The sequence below is a fragment of the Gracilinanus agilis genome, chromosome 2 (assembly GCF_016433145.1).
Source record: "Gracilinanus agilis isolate LMUSP501 chromosome 2, AgileGrace, whole genome shotgun sequence".
Classification (NCBI taxonomy): Eukaryota; Metazoa; Chordata; class Mammalia; order Didelphimorphia; family Didelphidae; genus Gracilinanus; species Gracilinanus agilis.
Window position 1 is genome coordinate 213,283,042 of NC_058131.1, and position 22,513 is coordinate 213,305,554.

Sequence of the window (22,513 nt, forward strand, 5' to 3'; positions counted from 1 at the left end):
AAGAAAGAAAGAAAGAAAGAAAGAAAGAAAGAAAGAAAGAAAGAAAGAAAGAAAGAAAGAAAGAAAGAAAGAAAGAAAGAAAGAAAGGAAGAAAGGAAGAAAGGAAGAAAGAAAGAAAGGAAGGAAGGAAGGAAGGAAGGAAGGAAGGAAGGAAGGAAGGAAGGAAGGAAGGAAGGAAGGAAGGAAGGAAAAATAAGGCACATATATATAGGTATATGCAAAATTGGTCAAAGGTAATTGGGAAGAAAGGAAGGGAGAGGCATTGTCAGGAAGGGGGTTCAGGAAAGGTTTCATGTTGTAGGTAGAACATAAGAAAGGAAACTAAGAATTCTGAGATTTAGAGGAAAGGAAGGACTGTATTTTTTTTTTCAACCCTATCTTCCATTTTAGAATTAATATTGATTCTAAGGCAGAAGAGTGGTAAGGACTAGGCAACTGAGGTCAAGTGACTTGCCTAGGGTCACACAACTGGGAAGTATCTGAGGCCATATTTGAATCTAGGACCTCCTTTCTCTAGGCTTGACTCTCTAGCCACTGAGCCACCTAGCTCCCCCAAGGGACTGTATTTTAGGCATCAGGAACAGCCTCATGTGGTGGAGAAACAGGTACTGAGAGAAATAAAGGGAGCTCCATATATGAAGAACAGGCTGGACTACCATGTGCAAAAAGAATAGTAATGAGCAATAAGGCTGAAGGGGTAGGTTGAGACCAGGTGTTAAAGGACTTTAAATGTGAAACAGAAATTTGTACTTGATTTCGGAGTTATTAAGGAACCACTAGATTAGTGATTGGCCCAGTCTATCTTTTCAGTTTTATTTCAAGCTATTCTTTTTCACATTTTTTACTCCCAAGCCAAACTAGGCATGTAGCTGTTCCCAATTTATGTTTCGCCATCTCCCACCTCCATGAATTTGTAAAGGTCATCCTTCATGCTTCCCTCCTCCTCTTTGACTTTTGAAATCCTTCTCTTCCTTTAGGAGTCATCTCAGGTGCCACCTCTCCTCTACTCAGCTCTGACAGTCATTCAATAAATTTTTATTAAATACTAACTATGTGTCAGGCACTGTGACAAATGCACACTGAAGTCATCTTTCCCTCCTCCAATTTTTCTAGTGTGTTGAGTGGATCTCTCCTTTGCCCTAATTAAATTCTTTTATTATACTTATTTGTGAACATGTCTTGTCCCTCCCTGAGGGCAAGGATTGTGTCATTTTCTATCTTATTTCCCCAGTCTCAACTAGTATCTTCTTTTTATAGTCAAACTTCTAATTAATCTAGAAGTGTTTTGTAGTCAAACTTCTAGAATACAGACTTCTTTCTCTTTCCCACCTCTCGTTCACTTCTCAAAGTCCTGTAATCTGGTTTCCAATCCTTCTACTCAACTGAAACTGCTCTCTCCAAGGTTACCAGGGAGCTATGTACTATATAGGATCAATGTAATGGAAATAGTTTATGTGTGTGCATATATATATATGTACATATATATATATAAATTATATCTAATATTTATCTGCTTGACTTCTCTGTGGTGCTTTATGCTACTGACTGCTCACTCAATTCTCTCTTTGACTTCCATGACACTTTTTTCCTTGTTCTCTTTTGTAACAAATTATATTCTCTGGAAGCTGTATTTTTAGTTTTCAAGTATCAATTTATTAAATTGATTTAATATCCAATTAAAATTTAATTTAAATTAAATTAAAATTTTTAAATTTTTAAAAAAATTTAAAAGACCACTCAAGATTTCTAACTAGCCAGGAGATTCCCTCCACAATCTGATCAGATGCCAATAACTCAAGCTGGGCCCCCAAAACTAGAGAGAGACACAAGCATAAGCAGCCAGGCTGGGCCAGAGAAAACGGAGGCTTAAGAGCGAGCAACTAAGGAGTAAGAATAGGTGAGAAAAGAGAACAAGTGCATAGCCAGAAGAGAGGGGCCAAAGGTGCCCCCCAACTTCCTCTCAGCACATGTCTTACGTATCCTTGTGACATCATCATCCAGTCCCTCCCCTAGACATCTCTTCCTGGATGTACCCTCTAAGGAAGGCAGAATTGGTTTTATAAGCTGATGCTTATTTCTAATACATCCAGAACCTTGTAAAGCACCAATAAATAAAGTCCGTTTAGAAAGAGTCAAAAAAATAATAATCTGGCTAATTAGAAATCTTGAGTGGTCCTTTAATGAAGTGATACTTGAAAACTAAAAATACAGCCTCCAGAGAATTTCATTTGTTACAGAGGAGAACAAAGAGAAAAGAGTGTCATGGAAGCCAAAGAGAGAATTGAGTGAGTAGCTACTGAATATTTACCTATTGGATGTGGCTATTGGATATTTCCAGTCTCTTATTGGAAAACAGGTCCATAAGAAAAGAAATCAGAGACCTCGACTCCTCCCTCACCACTTCATCACAGGGAGAAGTGGCTCTAAGAAGAATGCCAACAGACCCCCAAAATACCAACACATTCTGCCACATGGCAATGCAAAATGGCTGCCCAGAGCCTCCTAACTTCATTACTTCATCTCTCAAGAAGCAAGAGGCTACTCTGGAGAGCTCACCCTTAATCCTATTATTCCTAATAAAGACCTTAACAAAAGAAAGAAATTCCCAACCCAGTTTCATAACCTAGGGAGAGAAACTGCCTCAGTTTTCAAATCAAACCATTTCATCCTGACCATATCCCTCCTCTATTCAATAATCTCAATAATAATAATTCAATAATAATTCAAGAATTTTTCAGGCATGTCTGACTCTTTATAACCCCATTCTGGGGTTTTCTTAGCAAAGATACTAGAGAGGTTTGCCATTTCCTTTTCCATTTTTACAGATGAGAAAACGGAGGCAAACCAGGTTAAGTGACTTGCCTGGAATTGCACAGAAAGTATTTGAAGCCTGATTTGAACTTAGGTTTTTCCTGTCTCAGGATTGGGTTCTATGCACTACATTACCTAGCTTCCCCCCACCCCATACCCCAAATCTTGAGCAATTCTCTATTTTCTCAGAAAAAATACAAAATTCCCAGCCTACTCACCTACTCATTCCCCTTCAGGCAATCTATAGTTTGTTCAAAATGGTGCTCTTGTTCCCCCATTCATGACATCCCATTTCGCCACTCTGTGCCTTTGTACAAGCTGTTACCTCTCCCTGGAATGCACTCCCTCTTCATTTTTCCCACTAAGAATCCCTAGCTCTCTACAAGGCTTAGCACAGAGACTATTCTTGATCCATACACAATATTCTTGATCCATGCAGCTAAATACTTTCTAATTTGTACAATATGTGATTTCCTTGAGGGCAGGGACTGTTTTTGTCTTTGTATCCCCAAGGATTCTCCTAGGACCTTGCCCATGGTGAGCATTTAACAAATGCTAAAGTTGAATTGAATTTTGGTGGCCACCAAATAAAATATCCCATTTGGCTTTCAGTAAACCCTTAAGACCTTAATTCCTGCAGATACACAAGGATGGCTTCTCCAGCTGCTTCTGTTTTCTAGAGAAATCACAGAGGACTGTTTCAGTTTTTTGTTTGTTTGTTTGTTTGACCTCACATATCTTAGATCTCATCTACTGTAGGCCTGGATCTTTAGGTCACCAACCCTGGATGTCCCTGGATGACTCTGCCTCCCTGCTAGCTCCCAGGGTTTCGGGAGGTCTCTTTTTGAATGAGAAAAAGCATTTTCTTCCATTTTTTCCCCTTCCTTATTCTCGGTCCAAAAAAATGACAGTATTAGTTGTTTCTCTCTGGTGATTGCATGGTTCCTCCGTAGCTCAGGCTCCTTATATAACAATAGTGATGAAAGGAATTGTTGGTGGTTCAGTCCAGACCTTGAAGCAGTGGCTTTGGAAACAACAGACCTAGGTTTCAATCCTGCCTCCAATACTTACGTACTCGTGTGGCCTTGGGCAAATAGCTTTATTTCTCCTAGCTTCAGATTCCACCTAGGTAAAATGAGGGGACTGGAACAAATTAACCCTCTGATCTTTTGGTCCCGTTGATGTTCCCATCTCAGCGATATCTCTATATCTACCTCCTCTTTTCTTTCCCCACCATCAGCACCCTACTATACATCCTCACGACCATTCATTTAGATTACTATGATATCGTCTCCTCCTAAAAGTTCTTCCCTTCTTCATTCTCACCCTTCTCTAATCTATCTTTTGTATTTCCATGTTCAGAATAATCTTCCATGTTCAGAGATCTGATCAGGTTCATTTCACTGCTCAAAAATCTTCAGTGCCTCTCTATTGCCCATTGAATAAAGCTCATACTCTTCTACTTAGCACTCTATGTCCTCCACTGTCTGGCACTTTTGTATCTTTTCAGCTTTATCACATTATTACACACAAACACACGCATGCCATAATGCCAGCTGAGGGAACTCAGAGTATTAGAACAACAAGTCATTAACTGGGAATTGATTGAACCACACTGATGCCATCTTATGAATCAGTTCTGGAACTAGCTCTGTTCCCTTTCTAGTCAGTTATGAGCCTCAGCTAATTTCTGTCTTGTGAGAAAATTATTCAATTGTGGGAATTGTGAGAACTTTATTGCATTGTTTGAACCTAGCCTGCGTGGCTAACCCTTAACCAAGGACGGAGGTGATGCCAACCAGAAAGGCAGGCAGATCCAAAGACTGATGCAAGAAGCTTCCTCACAATTACACATCTCAAACAACCCATATATCTTATCTGAAAATTGGCACCACACTAGTTATCATTTCCATGTTCTTTTGATGGAAGACAGACATTTGAGGGAAGTAGGATAGCCTCTCTTTCTGATTTCAGGGAATCACACCTGTTCTCTTTTCCTTCCCAATTTGGAAAGTCCCTAATCTTTCCCCTAATTAGAATTCAGATTACCTAATTTTGTATCCTGCTTAATTGTTTCTTTTAATTAATTAGTCTTATTTGATTAATAGTTTTTAATGCATAAAAACCTTCCTCCCCTGTATTTGGGGTCCAGTGCCAAATCTAAAGAGTCCTGGTTCCGGTTTGTTGAGCAACTGGTCTGTATTGCTTAATAAATCAACATGTTCAGAAGCTCAAACTTTTTTCTCCTCAGTCATTTCATCTTCCGCCAGCCACCTGGTGACCAAGATTCTGTTCCCTGAAGAAACCTGGCACTTTTGTGGCCCCTGTTCCCTAGACCTTCAATCACTTCTCTCCACCTATTGAATTCTTTGTCCTTTTTAGATCTCAGTTTCAATACTACATTTTTAGAGACTGAGGCAGTGAGGTGGCTTAGTGGAAAGAGCACTGGTCCAGGAGTGAGGAATGGCTTAGTTCAAACCCAGCCTCAGACACTCACTAGCTTTGTGTCTTTGGGTAAATCACTTAACCTCTGCTGGCTTTAATCCCCTGGAGGAGGAAATGGCAAACCAATCCAGTATCTTTGTCAAGAAAATCTCATGGACAGTATGGTTCCGAAGGTTTTGAAAAATCAGACTGGACCAAACTACACAATAACAGCAATATTCAAGGAAATCATCCTTACTTAAAGCCCCCACGACACCCCACCCATGGCCCTTTAGTGTGCCGTTGCTCAACTCCCTAATTTATTTTTCTTGCATTACTGTGTATGGCACCTAATTAGGTAAGTGTCTCCAAATTGTAAATCCCAGGAGTCAGAAATTCTATCTCATCTAAATGTTAGAATTTTCCCCAGGGAATAAAAGTAGTAGCTACAAAGTACCTCTTTAATAAATGTTCAATTCAGGGAACAATAATTAAATATCTATCATGTACAAAGTTTTCTGCTGGGCATTAATGAAGCAAAAATGAATGTGAGCCAAGCGCTGTTCTCAAAGGGTTTGCAATGAAAGGGTTCAATGGACAAGTCCACAAATCACCTTTTCAGTCCCTGGAGCACTTCAAGCAAAGGTTGGATCACAACTTTTTGGAAATGTTGTGAAGGAAGCCTCTATTTAGAATCTTACAGGTTGAACTTAATTATCTTTGAGGTGCTTTTCAACTCTGAGCCTTTGTAAGGAACAACAATAATAACTAGCACTGCAAGTCTGTTGAAGTTATTAATTATTTCAACTAGTTTTTTAGTTGATTCTCTAGGATTCTCTAAGTATACCATGATGTCAGCTGCAAAGAATGATAATTTAGTTTCCTCATTGCCTACTTTAACTCCTTCAATTTCTTTTTCTTCTCATTGCTAACACTAACATTTCTAATGCAATATTAAATAATAGAGGTGATAATGGCCATCCTTGCTTCACCCCTGATCTTATTGGAAAGGTTTCTAACTTACCCCATTGCAGATGATACTTGCTGATGGTTTTTAGAGAGATTATATTTCTCATTTTAAGGAATGACCCATTTATTCTTTTGCTTTCTGGTAGTTTCAATAGGAATGAGTGTTGTATTTTGTCAAAGGCTTTTTCTGCATCTGTTGAGATAATCATGTGATTTCTGTTAGTCTGATTATTCATATGGTCAATTATGTGGATGGTTTTCCTGATATTAAACCAGCCTTGCACTCCTAATATAAATCCCACCTGGTCATAGTGAAAGATCCTTGTGATATATTACTGTAATCTCTTTGCTATTGTTTTATTTAAGATTTTGGCATCAATATTTATTAAGGAAATTGGTCTGTAATTTTCTTTCTTTGTTTTTGTTCTTCCTGGATGAGTTATCAGCACCAGATTTGTGTCATAAAAAGAATTTGGTAGGACTCCTTCCTTGCCTGTCTTGCCAAATAGTTTATATAATATCGGGGTTAATTGTTCTTTAAATGTTTGAGAGAATTCACTTGTGAATCCATCTGGCTCTGGGAATTTTTCCTTAGGGAGCTCTTTGATGGTTTGTTCAATTTATTTTTCTGAGATGGGACTATTGAAGTATTTCATTTCCTATTTTGTTAATCTCGGCAATTTATATTTTTGTAAATATTCATCCATTTCACCTAGATTGACAAATTTATTGTCATATAATTGGGCAGAATAGCTCCTAATGATTGCTTAAATTTCTTCTTCATTGGTGGTGAATTCACCCTTTCAGTTTTGATACTGGTAATTTGATTTTCTTCTTTTCTTTTTTAAATCAAATTAACCAATGCTCTTATTTATTTTATTTATTTTTTTTCTTAAAACCAACTCCTAGTCTTATTGTTTTTCTCCTGACATTTCATGCTCCAAATTCTCTGCCTTTTTCCCTTCCTCTCTCTCTCTCCCCTCCCTGAGATGGTAAGCAATCTGATATAGCTTTTACCTGTGCTATTATGCAATACATATTTCCATATTCATCATCATAGGAAATAAGACAAAAATCTCAAATAATATCTCCATTCTACACATGAGGAAACCAGGCCACATTGCTCTGTGGGTCTCAGGCTAGTTGACTTGTCCAGGGTCACTCATCTAGTAAGTATCTGAGGCAGGATTTGAGCTCACATCTCCCTTGTTTCATGTCGAGCACTCTATTCACTGTACAGTATGAGGGAGAATAAGAGGAAAAAAAGAGTAATGGTAATAATTCAAGACTTTCATTGGGGGGATTATATTCTGTGGAAAGAAGGCTCTTTGGAAGAGGTGAATGAATCAGTAAAGAAGATCTGCTTCTTGCTATTTGTGTCCTTGGGAAAGGTTAGGCTTCATTTCCTCAAAAGTAAAATATCTAGATTACATCTGAAGTCTTTGACTTGTTAATGAATGATAAATAAATGAGTGAATGAATATCACCCAAACTCTCAGACAACTCCTGTGACAACCACAAACAGATGGTATCTATATAACCAGTCCCAACTGCCTTCATGGACATTTCAGATTGGATGTACTGTAGGCATCTTGATGAGCTCGAAACAGAAAAGCAATATCTGCTCCCCCAAACCTTCCAAGTTCTTTCCTTCCAATTGAGGATACCAGCATCTTTTCAGTCATCCAGATTTGCAACTTTTGGGTCCTCCTCAATTCCTCACCCTTTATGTACTACCCATATCCAGTTTCCAAATCATGTCATTCCTAAACTCTTTTCTCTTGCATATATCCCTCCTCTCTACTCACATGCCACCACCATAATTGGGTCCCCCTCACCATTCAATGGACTAAGGCAACAGCTCCCCAATTGGTCTCACTGGCTTGTCTCTCCTCTTTCCAAACTTTCTCCTATAGAGTTGTCCAAAGTCTTTCCCTAAAGCTTAAGTATAACCCTGTCATTGTCCTACTCAATAAACTCCAGGGGCTCTCTGTTACTTTGGGAATCATGTATAAACTCCTCGGTTTGACATCTAGAGTTATTTATGACCTGGCCCCCTTTTTTGATATTACTCAGCCCTAGTGGCTTACTAGCTGCTCTGCACACGTATCATTCCATCTTCCTCCTTGATGCCTTTGCAGTGGCTGTCACCCATCCCTACAATGCTCTGCCTCCTTACTATGGCTTCTCACATCCCATGCTTTCCTTCCAGACTCAGCTCAAGGGCCACCTTCTTGTTGAAGTCTTTCCTGATCTCCCCAAATGCCAGTCTACTCTTTGCTTAGATTACTTTATATCCATTTTGTATATCTTCTGTATATACTTATCTGGGGACTGTTGCCTCACCCAATAAAAAGTAAGCTCTTTGAAGGCAGAGATTAATTTACTTTTGTCTCTAAATCCTCAGAGCTTAGTTCAGAACCCAAAAAAAGAGCTTATGGATTGATTGCTTGACTGCCTGGACAGTCAATGCCTGGAAGGATGAATCAAAAAATAGAAACTCTCAGTACTCCAAGGCATCACCAGAGCCTGAGTCATCATCACCTCACCTCATTTTATGCCTTAGTCTTGTTCCCTCTGCCCCAACATCTTTATATTTTGACCTTATTCCATTTTGCTACTACCCATCCCCTCAGCACCATCATCCTTAATTTCACCTCTCCATTTGCAACAGAACAGAAAATGTTTTCTTGATTTAAGCTAAAGTTGGGTTTCCATTCATTGGAGATATTCAGGATTTGTACATCTCATAGTTTCACAAAATTAGAATTCAGAGCTGAAAGAGAACCAATCCCATCTTTTTAAGAAGGAAACTGAGGTCCAACTAGGGAAAGAGACTTATCCAAAGTTGCATAGCTAGTGTCAGTGCCAGGACAAGTCCTCAGGTCATCTATTTCTTAGACTATTGTTTTCATTTATCACATAAGAACAGGTTTGGATCCTTTATTATATCAATAATCAACTCTGATCATCATCTTAATGACAATAGTTCACTTTTTTTTTTAAACCCTTACCTTCTCTCTTAGAATGAATACTAAGTATTGGTTCTAAGTCAGAAAAGTGGTAAAACTATGCAGTGGGGGGTTGAATGACTTGCCCAGGGTCCCATAACTATGTAGTGTCTGGGGTCAGATTTGAATCCACAACCACCCATCTCTAGGCCTGGCTTCCTATCCACTGAACCACCTAGCTCCCATAATAGTGCACATTCCTATGACACCATTTCTATGTCAACAAAACACTCTTCTTACAATAATCCAAAGACAATATGTATGTCATACAATTATCCCCATTATCCAGGTGAGAATACTGAGGCATAGAATGGTAAGTGTTAAACCAAACATCACATGACTAACAAGTATCAGAGCCAACTTATCTGATTTCTATAATCAAGAAAATATGCTATAAGTAAGGTGGCTTGTTGAGGTGTAAAAGGAATCAGAAAGAGCTGGTATGTTCAAGGAATTTATAATTCTACTAAAGAAATAAGACATGTTCATAAAAAGATAACTAATGATACTAAGTGCTAAATGAGGGTTATAGACAAGAAGAGGGATTGGGGCTTAGAGGAAAGCTAGATCTCCATGGCAGGGGGATCTTGCATTAAAAGTATCCCTTTGACAATAAATTTTCTTTTTCTAGTCTATCCAGTGTTATAATAATTGAATATTTCTTCCTTTCCTTTTTTATATTTAGCATTTGAAGGCTAGATTCTCTGTCCCCATAAACCTAAAGTGTCAAAAAGCATATTTAACTGGCCCCAGGCATTAGCAGATAAATATCAATCAATCAATCAACCAGCAAGCATTTATTAAGGTTTGTCTGTGTATGAGACACTGCACTAACAGCTAAAGGAAGTATTTAACTTGGGGATTAAGTGCCTTGGAATTTAATTTTTAAGCAATCAGTTCAATTCAAGGAACATTTGTTAAGAATGTTATATTATGTATAAGGCATCACACTGAATACTAGAAATTCAAAAGAAAAAAACTTGCCTTCTTGCATTCTACTGGGAAAAAAATCTAGACTGTTAGAGTTGGAAGGACTTAGAGAATTACCTCATTTTACAAAGGAGGAAACTAAGGCTCAGAAATATTAAACAAACTGCCCAAGTTTCCACAGCCAGTAAACAGCAGATTGAAAGTTCCAAACTGGGTGCTCAGACTCACATCTTTGTCATTCTCATGGAAGAGCCAATAAAATAAGCCAATTGTACATAAACTATAACAACTGACTTTTTTGTGTTGGAGACCCCTTTGGCAGTCAGGGAAAGCCTACAGTTCCCTTCTCAGAAATGTTTTTAAATGCATTAAATGAAATATGTAGGATTCTAGTTCTTAAAAAAAAAAAAACTTTTTAAAGTCCATAGACCTTATGTTAAGACCCATTGCTCTAAGGGAAGGCAAGAGGATCATAGATTTAGAGCTAAGAGACATTGTGAAGTGAACCGAATCCAATCTACCCTTTACAAATGAGGCAACTGAGGCTCAGGGGTTAAGTGACTTGCCCAGGGTCACATAGTAAATATTTGTGTAGAGATTCAAACTAACGTCTTCCTGATTCCAACCAAGTTCAGTCCTCTCCTTGACCATATCATAAGGCATACTAGCTTCTTTCCATGATAGATCCAAAGCTAGAATCAATTCTAGGTGTATGAAGGTGAGTATTGATGGTGTAGGAGGTGTTTATAAGGACCCCCCCCAACCCGATAGCATTTCAGTGGGCCAGATCAGCTAACCACTCACCCCCCCAACCCCAAGGAAGACCTATGAGGGAACAAACTCAAAGAGGTTCCCAAACCTGCAAAGCTATAGTGGGGATGTTGAAGGAAGGTGCTGGGGTTCAGTTGTGACCCTAGTGGGTTGGATCCCACCCTCAGTGCCAGAAATATCGAGTCAAACCTCCCCCCTCCTAAGTACAAGTAGCTTTGCCCTTCGAGATGATGTTTGGAATTAGTCTTCCCCTCAGTCACAAGACCAGACTTCTTCCCCTCCATGTAACTGCTCCAGACTCTAAGTATCAAAATTATCAGGGATTTATTAAAGGATAAATTAATTCAGGGTACAGGGGAAAAGGTATAAGAAATCAAGGATGATGGGAAGGGATGAACTTCACTATCAGCTATGTCTTCTCCCCAAGAGAGCAGCTCTGGCCTTCTTCTGAAGCTTGGTCACAGTAGCCACTCTCTCTTCCCCCTACAGTCTCCTATCAAATATTTCTAAACTAATATAAGAGGGAAGTAACAGGATAAATGGATTCAGGCAGGATTAGGGAAGGGATCCCCCCCCTCATTTCAAGCCTGCTCCCCGGTGAGTCTGGGCTCTCTGGCCAAATTGGAGAATAACTGTTCCATGTCTTCTTTGTTGGTAAATGAAGATAGTAGGAATTGATGTTGGTAGTTGTGATCTCCCAATAGTCATTAATAAAGGGGTACAGAGGAGCCAGAGTCACTCAAGATCTACCCCAAATCAAACCTCCCAACCAAAAACCAACCCCCCTGGGTCCCAGTCAGGTCAGGAGTGAAGTGACAGTTGAGAAAACTCCTCCTCCTCTGTGGCCCCTCTTTTCACATTCCAGGCAGGCAACATTCTGCTGGGCTGTTTCAGGGTCCATTCCAACTCCAGCTGCCTGCTCCCCTTTGCAAATTGCAGTCCACATTGTTATGTAGGTGAATTCCCAAAGCAAATATGTGAGTTCTGGGTCAATATCTAAGGAATTTTCCACTGGATTTCAGTAGGGAACAACAAGCTTGCACCATCGAATTGACAGAATTTGCTCAACAAAGATCTCAAGGCTAACCTTTGTGTTTGTGTATGCACTTAAGCACCACTCTATAGACTTGCACATCTTTCTCTTCGAGACCTCGATGATATTTGACAAATCTTCAAATATTTGGAAATAGTTCTATCACCCTACTTCTTTCCTTCTAAAAATTAATCTGAAGTTCCTTCAACCCATTCTCAAATGGCATAAACTCAAAGCCCTTCATAATTCACTCAGTCATTCAAACAAGCATTTATTAAGTACCTACTGTGTGGCCGGTAATGTGCTAGGCAGAGTGGTGAATTTGGGGGGTGGAGGAGTCCATCAGAGGAACTCCTGAACTGCAGAGCTGAAGCACCTGCCTTAGACCTGGGCATGTGATGTCTTAAGAATATGTGTGTTGCTGGGAGGATACAGCCCCTAGTTGGTTTCTAGTAACTGATAGGTTGCAACAAAGATGGTGGATAACTGAGACTTCTGTTGGGCTCTAAGAGCTTTGGAGATATTAACACCCTTCCTTTATTTTGGGGTCCCTCATCTATTGTTGAACCTTCTCTCCTTGAACTTACAGGAGTAGGGGAGAGAAATATTTCCCCCTTCCTTGTTCTCCCTGGCTGCAATAGTGGCTACAAGCAAATAGCAACAGAAACACAGGCTTGTCTAGGAGTGCCAGAGCCCTAGATGCCCTTTCTGGGTGTAGGTCAGCAACTAAAGATCTTGAGAAATGGATGTTTACAGATTTAGTGGTAATCTCACGGGTGGAAAATTGCTCAATTCCTCATTCCAGAATCAGCCAACCAAGGGGAAGCGATTTCTGGAGCAGCACACATCTCAAAGAGGACCTCTCACCTAAAGAACTAAAGAAAGCTCTGCCCAGCCTAGGAGATAGGGACCTCGTGAGTTGGCTGGCACATCAAGGCTGAAGTGAATAAAAATTATCTGTCCTGTTCTTGCAAAAAAAAAAAAAAAAAGTTATCCATTTTGAAAAGGAGAGAGGGTCATATAACGAGTACAATGAATCAATGAATGGAAAATGATTAAATGCTTGGTTACGTGCTAGGCATTGTATTAAGTGCTGAGGATACAAATACAAAAAAAGAAAGGAAAAAAAAAAAAAAAGGAAACCAGCCCATGCCCTCAAGAAGCTTACATTCTAAGAGGGGAAGATAACACATGTAAGGGATGATCATTAGGGAGGAGAATTTCAGCATGTGTAGATAAGGGATGATGAAAAGAGTCATTGGATAATTGATTGATATGTCCTTTTTCTAGGACTGGTATTGTGGATTTTACTCCAGCTTCCAGAACAGGAGTAAAAAATTTATCAGACAAAAAGAGGAGGAGTTGGGGAAGAAGGGTAAAGGACCGACTTGAAGATAACCAGAAAGCAGGTAGTAACACTGAGTGCATGTACACACAGAAAGCTCTCACCAGTAAGGAACCAAAGGACTCCAGGAAATGGAGAGTTAGGTGTTGAGAGCATGGCATGAATATGGCCGGAGAGCCATCTTTTGAAATTTTTTATTTTCTATCTTTTGTTCATGTTTGCTTTCAGTCTCATCAAGCTTTGGCAGTGGAGGAATGAACTATTATTCTGTACCCGATATTGATATTACACATGGAGTACTTTTTTAAGGGAAGACCCTGTTGCTCATGCTTGAAGATGCTCTAGACGCAAGCTAAGTGTTATCTCGGAGATTTTTCTGGATTCCTCCTGTTGGGTGTCACAAGCCAAAGGAAAAGATTGATGTTTTAAGGTCAAATCCCAGGATAAGACCCAGTTCATGTGAGTCCAGATTTCATGGAAAACCCTGAGAAATTTTGAGATACATTTTGAGAACTCGACCCAAAAAGGGGTTAAAAAAAAAAACTTGCTAGAAATCCAAGGGAAAATGTGTGTAAAGGATAGGGAATCTAAAAGGTATGAAAGCACTATTTCCACAGCTCTCGTAGACTGAAGAGAATCCATCTTTCTGACTCAGTTTCGAATAATCTTTGCTACTAGGGGCCACTTAGAGGATATTGCATCATCTCAGTAAAACCAAATGTTCAGGAAGGAGCCAGATCACCTGTCCATTGACATAGGAAATATCTGAGTCCAGGAAATCAAAAATTCACCTAATTAACGTTGGTACCTAAAAAATAATCTCTTCCCTCAAGGAGTTACCATTCTATTGGGGAGAACAAAACCCTATAGAAAACTAAACACAAAATATATATTAAGTAATTTCTATGGAGAAGGCACTAAGAACTTGGGGATAGGAATAGGCTTCCTGAAGGAGATGACAGGAGCATAGATTTGAAGCTAGAAAGGATCCTGGAGCTCAAGTCCAACCAGCTAATTTTATAAATGAGGCAACTTGGGCCCAGAGAAGTTAAATGATTTGCCCAGAGGGCAGCTGGGTGGCTCAGGGGATTGAGAGCCAGACCCAGAGATGGGAGGTCCTGGGTTCAAATCTGACCTCAGATACTTCCTAGCTGTGTGACCCTGAGCAAGTCACTGAACCCCCACCACCTAGCCCTTACCACTCTTCTGCCTTGGAACCAATACACAGTATTCCAAGACAGAAGGTAAGGGTTTAAAAAAAAATTATTTCCCCAGAGTCAAAGAGCTAGGAAATGTCTGAGGCAGGACTTGAACCCATCTTTCTGAGTCCAAGACCAACATTCTTCTCCCTACACCCTGCTGCCTCTCTTGAGATGATGGCTGTAGCTACGCTTTGAAGGATACTAAATTCTGTGAAACAGGTGTAAGGATGGAGTGTATTCTAGGCAGGATGGACAGCCTGTCCAAAGACATGAAGACTGAGGTTTTTCACATCATTCTTATGCATATATTTAGGTAAATGCTTTTTGTTAGTGGTGGTTATTAAGCATAAAATAAAAAATTCAATTTAATTAAATTTTTTAAATTAAAACAAATAAAGGCAATGCAATGGGAAGTGGAATGGTATGTGTGAGGATGAACAAGCAGACAAGTAAAGAAATCCTGTAGAATGTGTGAAGGAGAATAAGATGTGATAATCCTAGAAATATTGGGTGCATCTGGACTGTGAAGGACTTCAACAGCCAAACTAAAGAGTTTGTATTTCATCCTAGAAGTACGGGGGAGCCACTTGTGTGAGCAAAGAACCAACACAATCATATTGTTGGCTATGTCGACGTGGGCCCCCAAACTTGTATCCTATTCCTGTCGGGAACTCCTCATTTTCTTTTGTTACTATCGTAAAGTCAATCAACACTCCCTCTTGTGCTTAGTCCCCATGTTCCCCTGAAAAGATATTTAAGCTTCCCAACTCCAATGGCTCCTCAGAGTCGTCATCTAGCATGGTGGCACTCCCAAGGGTCAGGGCCCAGAGCATTGTGGGAATTCAATCCCGGGACTCTGCATAAGCGTGTAGCGCGGAGCTCGGAGTAGAGGCCTACTCAGCCCTGTTACCTCTGTCCTTGATTAAAGAGTGGCTTTTCTGACTGTTTCATAGTTCTGTGTTGTTTTCAAAGTCGATAGCTATATTATGTCTTTATTGTGACTTATTTATGTCTTTCCTGAAATGTGGTATTCAATAAAACTGAATAGAATATCTAGATGTGAGTTGACCAGCAGAAGGAAATAAGCATTTATTAAGCACCTGTTGTATAGCAGCTGTCATGCTTCACACTTTGCAAATATCTCATTTGATCTTCACAAGAATCCTGAAGGGTAAGTGCTGTGATTATCCCCATTTAATAGTTGAGGAAACTGAGGCGGACAGATTGTTTTTTTTTTTATTTTAAAAAAAGAACACAAATCACTGGGAACCAAATAGATGAGTTCTGTTTCTTTCTTTTAAAAAAAAAATCTGTATTACAAAACCTAAATAGGACCAAAAGAAAAGGAAAAGGAATAAATTGGGAAAAATTTAGAAGTATGGAAAGATGACAGACAAAACCTTGATATCTGAAATGTATAAGAAGGGGCAGTTAGGTGTCTCAGTGGATTGAGAGCCAGGCCCAGAAATGGGAGGTCTTTGGTTCAAATGTGGCCTCAGATACTTCCTAGCTATGTGACCCTGGGTAAGTCACTTACACCCATTGCCTAGCCTTCACCATTTTTGTGGCTTAGAACCAATACACAGTATTGATTTTAAGACTGAATAATAAGGGTTTAAAAATTTTTTTAAGTATAAGAAACAATTAGAAAAAAAAATTAAGTAAGTCCCAGTGAATATAGTCAAAGGACATAAATACATAATTTATAAGTGTATACAAATTGCTAATAATCACTTGAAAAATGCTTATGGAAAAACTGGTACACTCCTCACTAGTGGTGAAATTATAAACTAATCAAATATTTCCAGAAAGCAATTTATCAATACTCTTCAAATGTTAGAAAAATAATCATATCCTTAGATCAATAATTCCATTATTGGAAATATACACTGAAAGTGTTATAAACAACAGCAACAACATAAGAGCTTTCTGTATAAGCATATTTGTGACCTTATTTATAATTACAAAATTCTTTTGAAAACCTAAATTCCAAATAATAGGAGAATAGCTGAATAAATTATGAAATAAACTTGATATGGGGGCACAGGTAGGGGAGAATGAGAAGACTGGTGGATCGCTTGAGTTCAGGAATTCTAAGCTACAGGGAGCTATGCTGATGTTATTTTTAAAAATGATAAAGGCTGATATTATGAGGAAAAGTAATATTTTAATTACCATGGCCATGTTGGCAAATATATATAAGACCACGAGCCTGGCTATTTCAAAATTCCGCCTCCGCCATTTTGTTCCATGCCTTCCCTCCTCTTCTCCGTCCCCCCGGGCGCACCCTCAGGTCGCAAAGAGCTCGTCTCAAAGCCGACCTCCAAATTTAAGCTGCACTATATGTTGGAGATGTCACCACGTCCAAAACCAGAAACCCATTAGATCACGGAAAATGTAGTTTCAAAGTCCCCCACATGTCCACAGGAAGTTTGTCAAATACTATTAAATGGAACCCCCAGAAATTCTAAATAACACACTGATTAAGTGTCCAAATTAAATTCAACATTACAATGGTGGCCCACCAGGAGAGGAGGACCCCCAGGTTGTCTAAGGAAGGGCAAACTGGCTCAGGTGAGAAATAGAATATGTCAAAACTTCTCTACAGGGGGCAGCTGGGTAGCTCAGTGGATTGAGAGTCAGGCCTAGAGATGGAAGGTCCTGGGTTCATGTCTTGTCTCAGACACTTCTCAGCTGTGTGACCCTGGGCAAGTCACTTGACCCCCATTGCCCACCCTTACCACTCTTCCACCAAGGAGCCAATTCACGGAAGTTAAGGGTTTAAAAAAAAAACAAAAACAACTTCTGTACAGATCAGCAGTGGAATTGGCTGATGAATAGTTCACATCCAGCCTGGTGGAGTTAGGGAGACCCAGTCAAATGTTATTTAAGTTTTTCATTTTAATATGTTAATCTAATAAAGTATTACAATTAAGGTCAATAAGTATAAGTAACATAAAGAACACGGTCAAGATCTTAATTTTATTTTTTTATTTTATTTTTATTTTTATTTTGAATATTTTCCCAGAATTACATATTTCATGTTATTTCCCTCTCCCCAAAACCTCCTAACCCCCTTAGCCAACACACAATTCCACTGGGTTTTACATGTATCATTGATTAAGACCTAATTTCATATTATTGATAATTGCACTAGAGTTATCGTTTAGCGTCAAGATCTTAATTTTAAAAAATTTAAGTACACACACAAAAAAAAGGAGTACAAGGAACCAAGGTACAAACTTAACTCTGGCCAAATATAAAGAAAAGTGCATAGCAGTGAATAGGCAAAGAAAGATGGTAGAAAGAATTAGAGAGAGCGATCAAAGAGGTGTTTAAGTGGTAAAATTTATATATTTGAACTAAATATTTAACTAGACCAGTGATGGGCAAACTTTTTAAAGAGGAGGCCAAAGGAAAGGAAATGCTCATCTGTCAGTCTGTTTCTAAGGCAACTCTTTCGAAGTTTCACTGTATTGTATCCTACTCACTGTATTCCTCAGATTAGGAATAATTTGGAATAAAAACATTTTAGGGGGCCGTATCTGGCCCGCAGGCCGTAGTTTGCCCATCACTGGACTAGATGGTCTGTGATCCCATGATCCCTTCACAGTCTGTTTCCAATCTCTCTTTCCAATGATATGTCTCCCATCCTACTCCCCTCTGTGAATTCTGGGTCCCAGATGAGCTGGATTCCTAGCCATCCATGGCCAGTCATTTCAGTGCTCTTTTTCTGGCACCATCATTGTAGAAGTAGAAGGGGACAGAATTGAATCGACTGTCTTCATGTTTACCATTGTGTTTATCCTAAAGAATCTCTTTTTCTAGGTTTCTAGCATTAATTTGTCCAATATTTCCCCAAACATAATAATTACATTTTTGGGTTTGCTAAAAATATACATGAACCCATGTAAACCTATCACCGTATTCATGTTTTGGATCTAATAGAAGAGTCAGTGGAATGTTCTCATAAATTCAGAAATTCAGAACTTGGATTCAAGAGTCATTTTGTGAATCATTGGTCATGAAAACACTGAAAATATAAAGAGGCTTACATTGAATGCCTCAGTAATCCATAATTATCATAAAATAATATTTATTTTAAGGTGAATGCCCTTCTGCTGATGGGTCAGTGAGTCATCTTTTAGGACTATCATTTATGGGTCTCATAAAATGTTAAGGTAAGAAGGGACCTTGGATTTTCTCAGGAGGCAGAGGTACAGTGGAAAGAGCTCTTCAAAGATCTTCAAGCAAAAAGACCTGGTTTTGAGTATTGAATTAGGCATTTATTGGATGTACAGCCTTGGATGACCCAAGTAACCTTGCTGAGCCTCAATTTCTTCACCTGTAAAATGGGGATAAATTATGGTCCAGGGATGTTGTGAGACTCAAATAAAAGAATAAATCTGAAAGTGTCCTGTACTTAGGACCACTTTGGACCTCTCTGATGTTCTTCTCATATCATGTTGCATGTTCAGTTTTCTGGCTTGTGTCTTGTTCCCCTGCTAAGCTTTCATCTCCATAAGAGATAGAGACATTTCTCATCTAAACTCTGTTTTTCACCCCAGCACAATCAAAATGATGGTAACTAGTGAATTGATGTTATTATGGGCTCTCAAACAATACTGCTGGCAAAAAAAAAAAAAAAAAAAAAAAGAGATGTCAGTCAAATATTTATTAGACACAATTTATTCTAAGTACAAGTAAGACTAGGAAAGCCTATGGTGCTGGTGTTCACAGTTATGATCCAAGTGTTACAGAGGAATTATTTCAATTAAATTGAAATGTGCAGAATCCTCCATAAAATCTTATGATACTAAGGGGCAGCTGGGTAGCTCAGTGGATTGAGAGCCAGGCCTAGAGACAGGAGATCCTAGGTTCAAATCTGGCCTCAGACACTTCTCAGCTGTGTGACCCTGGGCAAGTCACTTGACCCCCATTGCCTACCCTTACCACTCTTCTGCCTTGGAGCCAATTCACAGTATTGACTCCAAGATGGAAAGTAAGGAAAAAAAAATCCTACGATACCCCATCCTGGTGTAGAGGAGGCTGCATTTTAAAAATCAATGCTGATATAGTGAAAATTCTGGAAGGTTCTACTGAGCTGGAAAGACTTTAGGTGAAGTTCAATTAAAAAACTGTGTCTGTTATCTGAGGACTAGCCTAAGTCTAGAGAAAGTATTCTGGCCACTAAGTGATGAATTTCTTAGTCATGGCAACTCATTAAATTAAAAAAAAAAATTTTTTTAATGGTCATTGGTCCTCTGTTACTTTCTTTTACTTCTGAAATGATGCTTCCAGAAAGGTAGCATCAAAATGACAGGACGTGGGATTACTAGGAATGCAGCTTGTCTGGAACACAGAATTCACATCACTGGAAAGAGAGAATGGAATCAGACTCCAGAGGGATCACCGGATTACAGTGGGAAGCTGGAAGCGATCTTCAACACCATCTAGTCCAAGCATCTAGTCCTTCCCTAGATAGATGAGAAAGCCGGAAGCTCAGAGAGCTAAAATAATTTGCCCAAGGCCACGTATACCAAATCGATAGCAGAGCTGAGGTTCAAATCCGGGTCCTCTGACCACAGATCAAAGGTTCTTTCTACTACCCTAAACCACCTTACTTGCCAAACTGAAGCGTTGCTAGTTTGTCCTACAGGTAATAGGGAGCCTGAAGGTTTTAGAGAAAGGGAATAACATCATTTTTCTAGCCAGTGTAGACCGATGAATCTGTCTAGATACCTCTCAAATTCTCTAAAGAAAAGCCTAACTTAGCTTCTCCTAACAAACATATCAACTAGCAACTCTACCCCTTATCCTTGCGGGTAGATTGGACCCCAAACAAATTAATGACTTGGTGGGTAGAAGAGGAACTTGAGCTTTTCCACATGTAAGAAACCAGAGAGTCCAGAGAGAGAGAGAGAGCACATTTGCCTTGGAATTGGATCCCCAGGCAGCCTTGGAGCATGCCTATAAGTCGTTTAATCAGCTGTCTGGGGCTGTTGTTTTATATCGAACAATGTTATGCTTGGGGACAAAGATAGCTCGGCGCCTCCTGTCTGACTACTTTTCTGCTATTAAAAACAGAACTGTCTTTTTCCCTTCCCTCCAAATCCAGCCCCCACCGGCGGCCTTCTAAAACAGTTGATCATATGCTGTCTCCTTCTGGGGAATGTTTGGTTTGCTCTGTTGTGACTGTGCCCCCTCGGAAAAAAAAAATTTTTTTTTAAAAAAAGAGAAGGGCTTTTCCCATCACATCCTCTGTAGATATAAAAACAACGAAGATGGGTTGTTTGGAAATTCCTCACACTGGAACCCAATATTCTTTGAGCTTTTTCACTTTGATCTTGTGCCTGGAAAAAAATTGTATTCCTTGAAGTAGAGAAAGTTTTCATAAGTGTAACAGTGCATTAGGACAGATAGACCACGTAGACAAGCCAAACCAGAATGTAAAGTAATTCTCGGAGCCCATGGTATGTCCCTGCTTCTCTTCTCTTTGAATATCTACGGGGAGGGGAAGGCTATTTGGGGTTCATCACTGGGGAGGGAGAAATTGAGAGTTCTACAAAGAGACTTGCTTCCCCAGAGCTCTATCTCTAAACTCTCAAGTCCTCTCCTGTCCACAGCCTAAGCTTCAGACTGTTATTTGGTATGCCCAAAAACATAGAATGCCAGTGTTGGAAGGAACCTCAAAGGCAGTCTAGACCAACTCATATTTATTCAAGAATCCCCTGTCTCCTCTACAACAGGCATGGCAAGTGGTCATCCACTCTTTGCTTGAAGGCTTCTAGGAAAGGGATGGATATTCACCACCTCCCTGGAAAGTCCATTCCGCTCTTTATTACACTAACTTTTTTTTAGTATATCAAGCTTCAATCTGCCTTTGGACCCCTTCCAGCCATTGGTCTAAGCTCTGCCTTCTAGGATCTAGAAGAACAAGTCAAATCCCCTTGAAAACCCTTCAAATACTAAAAGATTGCCACCGTATCTCTCCCTTAAATCTTATTTTCTCTAGGCTAAATAGTCCCAGGAACTTCAAACCATTGTCAAATGGCACATTCTCTAGTCCTCTGGTGACTTTCCTTTGGATACTCAGCCATACCAAAATGTGGCACCCAAAACTGAACTCGTTACTCCAGATGTGGACTGATGATATGAATAAATACAGTAGCTTCTACTACTTTGACATTTCATTTTCTCTATATTGCCAAATATCAACCAGCTATCAGATTTATCTTCTTAAAACATTGATTTCATCACATTGCATCCCCTGTTCAAACATCTGTAGAGGCTCCTGTTGCCTAGGGAATAAATTTCTTAGCCTAGCATTCAAGGCTCCAATATAGCCTTTCTACTTGTATAATTCTTAGAAGGAGATGTATGTTTTATAATCTATAATGTAAAGTTTAAATTCTTTTGAGAGTAACTTCAGGATCAGGATTTTGCCATCTCCCCAGAATCCAGACAATGAACCTGTTTGGTGGAGGCACCATGAAGATGCCTGAAGAGCCTTCGCTGGACCATGAAGATCAAAATTGAACTTTGGGGTACAGTTGATTTGAGCTATGGGGAGCTGAATGCATTTGTTTTGAATGTACACTCTTATACCAATAGGGGACTGCCCCAAATTGGCTTTTTGTCAATGTGGCTGGTTTTATCCTTTTCTTTTATCCCCAAATTCCTGCAATTTAGAAGTTGACTATGTTTACAGATCCAGTGAAGAAAAGGGACCAACCTTTTTTTGCCTGATCTCAGGGGGAAATGTGTTGTTTGGAATTCAGGGAGGTGCCATTTTAAAGTATTTTACAAACTTCCTGTGGACATGTGGGGGACTTTCAGACTACATTTTCCGTGATCCAATGGGTTTCCAATTTCTGACGTGATTATGTCAGACAACGGGAACCAACGTAGAGCTCAACTTAAATTCGGAGGTCGGGCTTGAGACGCTCTCTCTGGTGTGCGAGACTAAGGAAGATGGGTGGAGATACGGACGGGCGGCATTTTTAAAAGTAGTCAG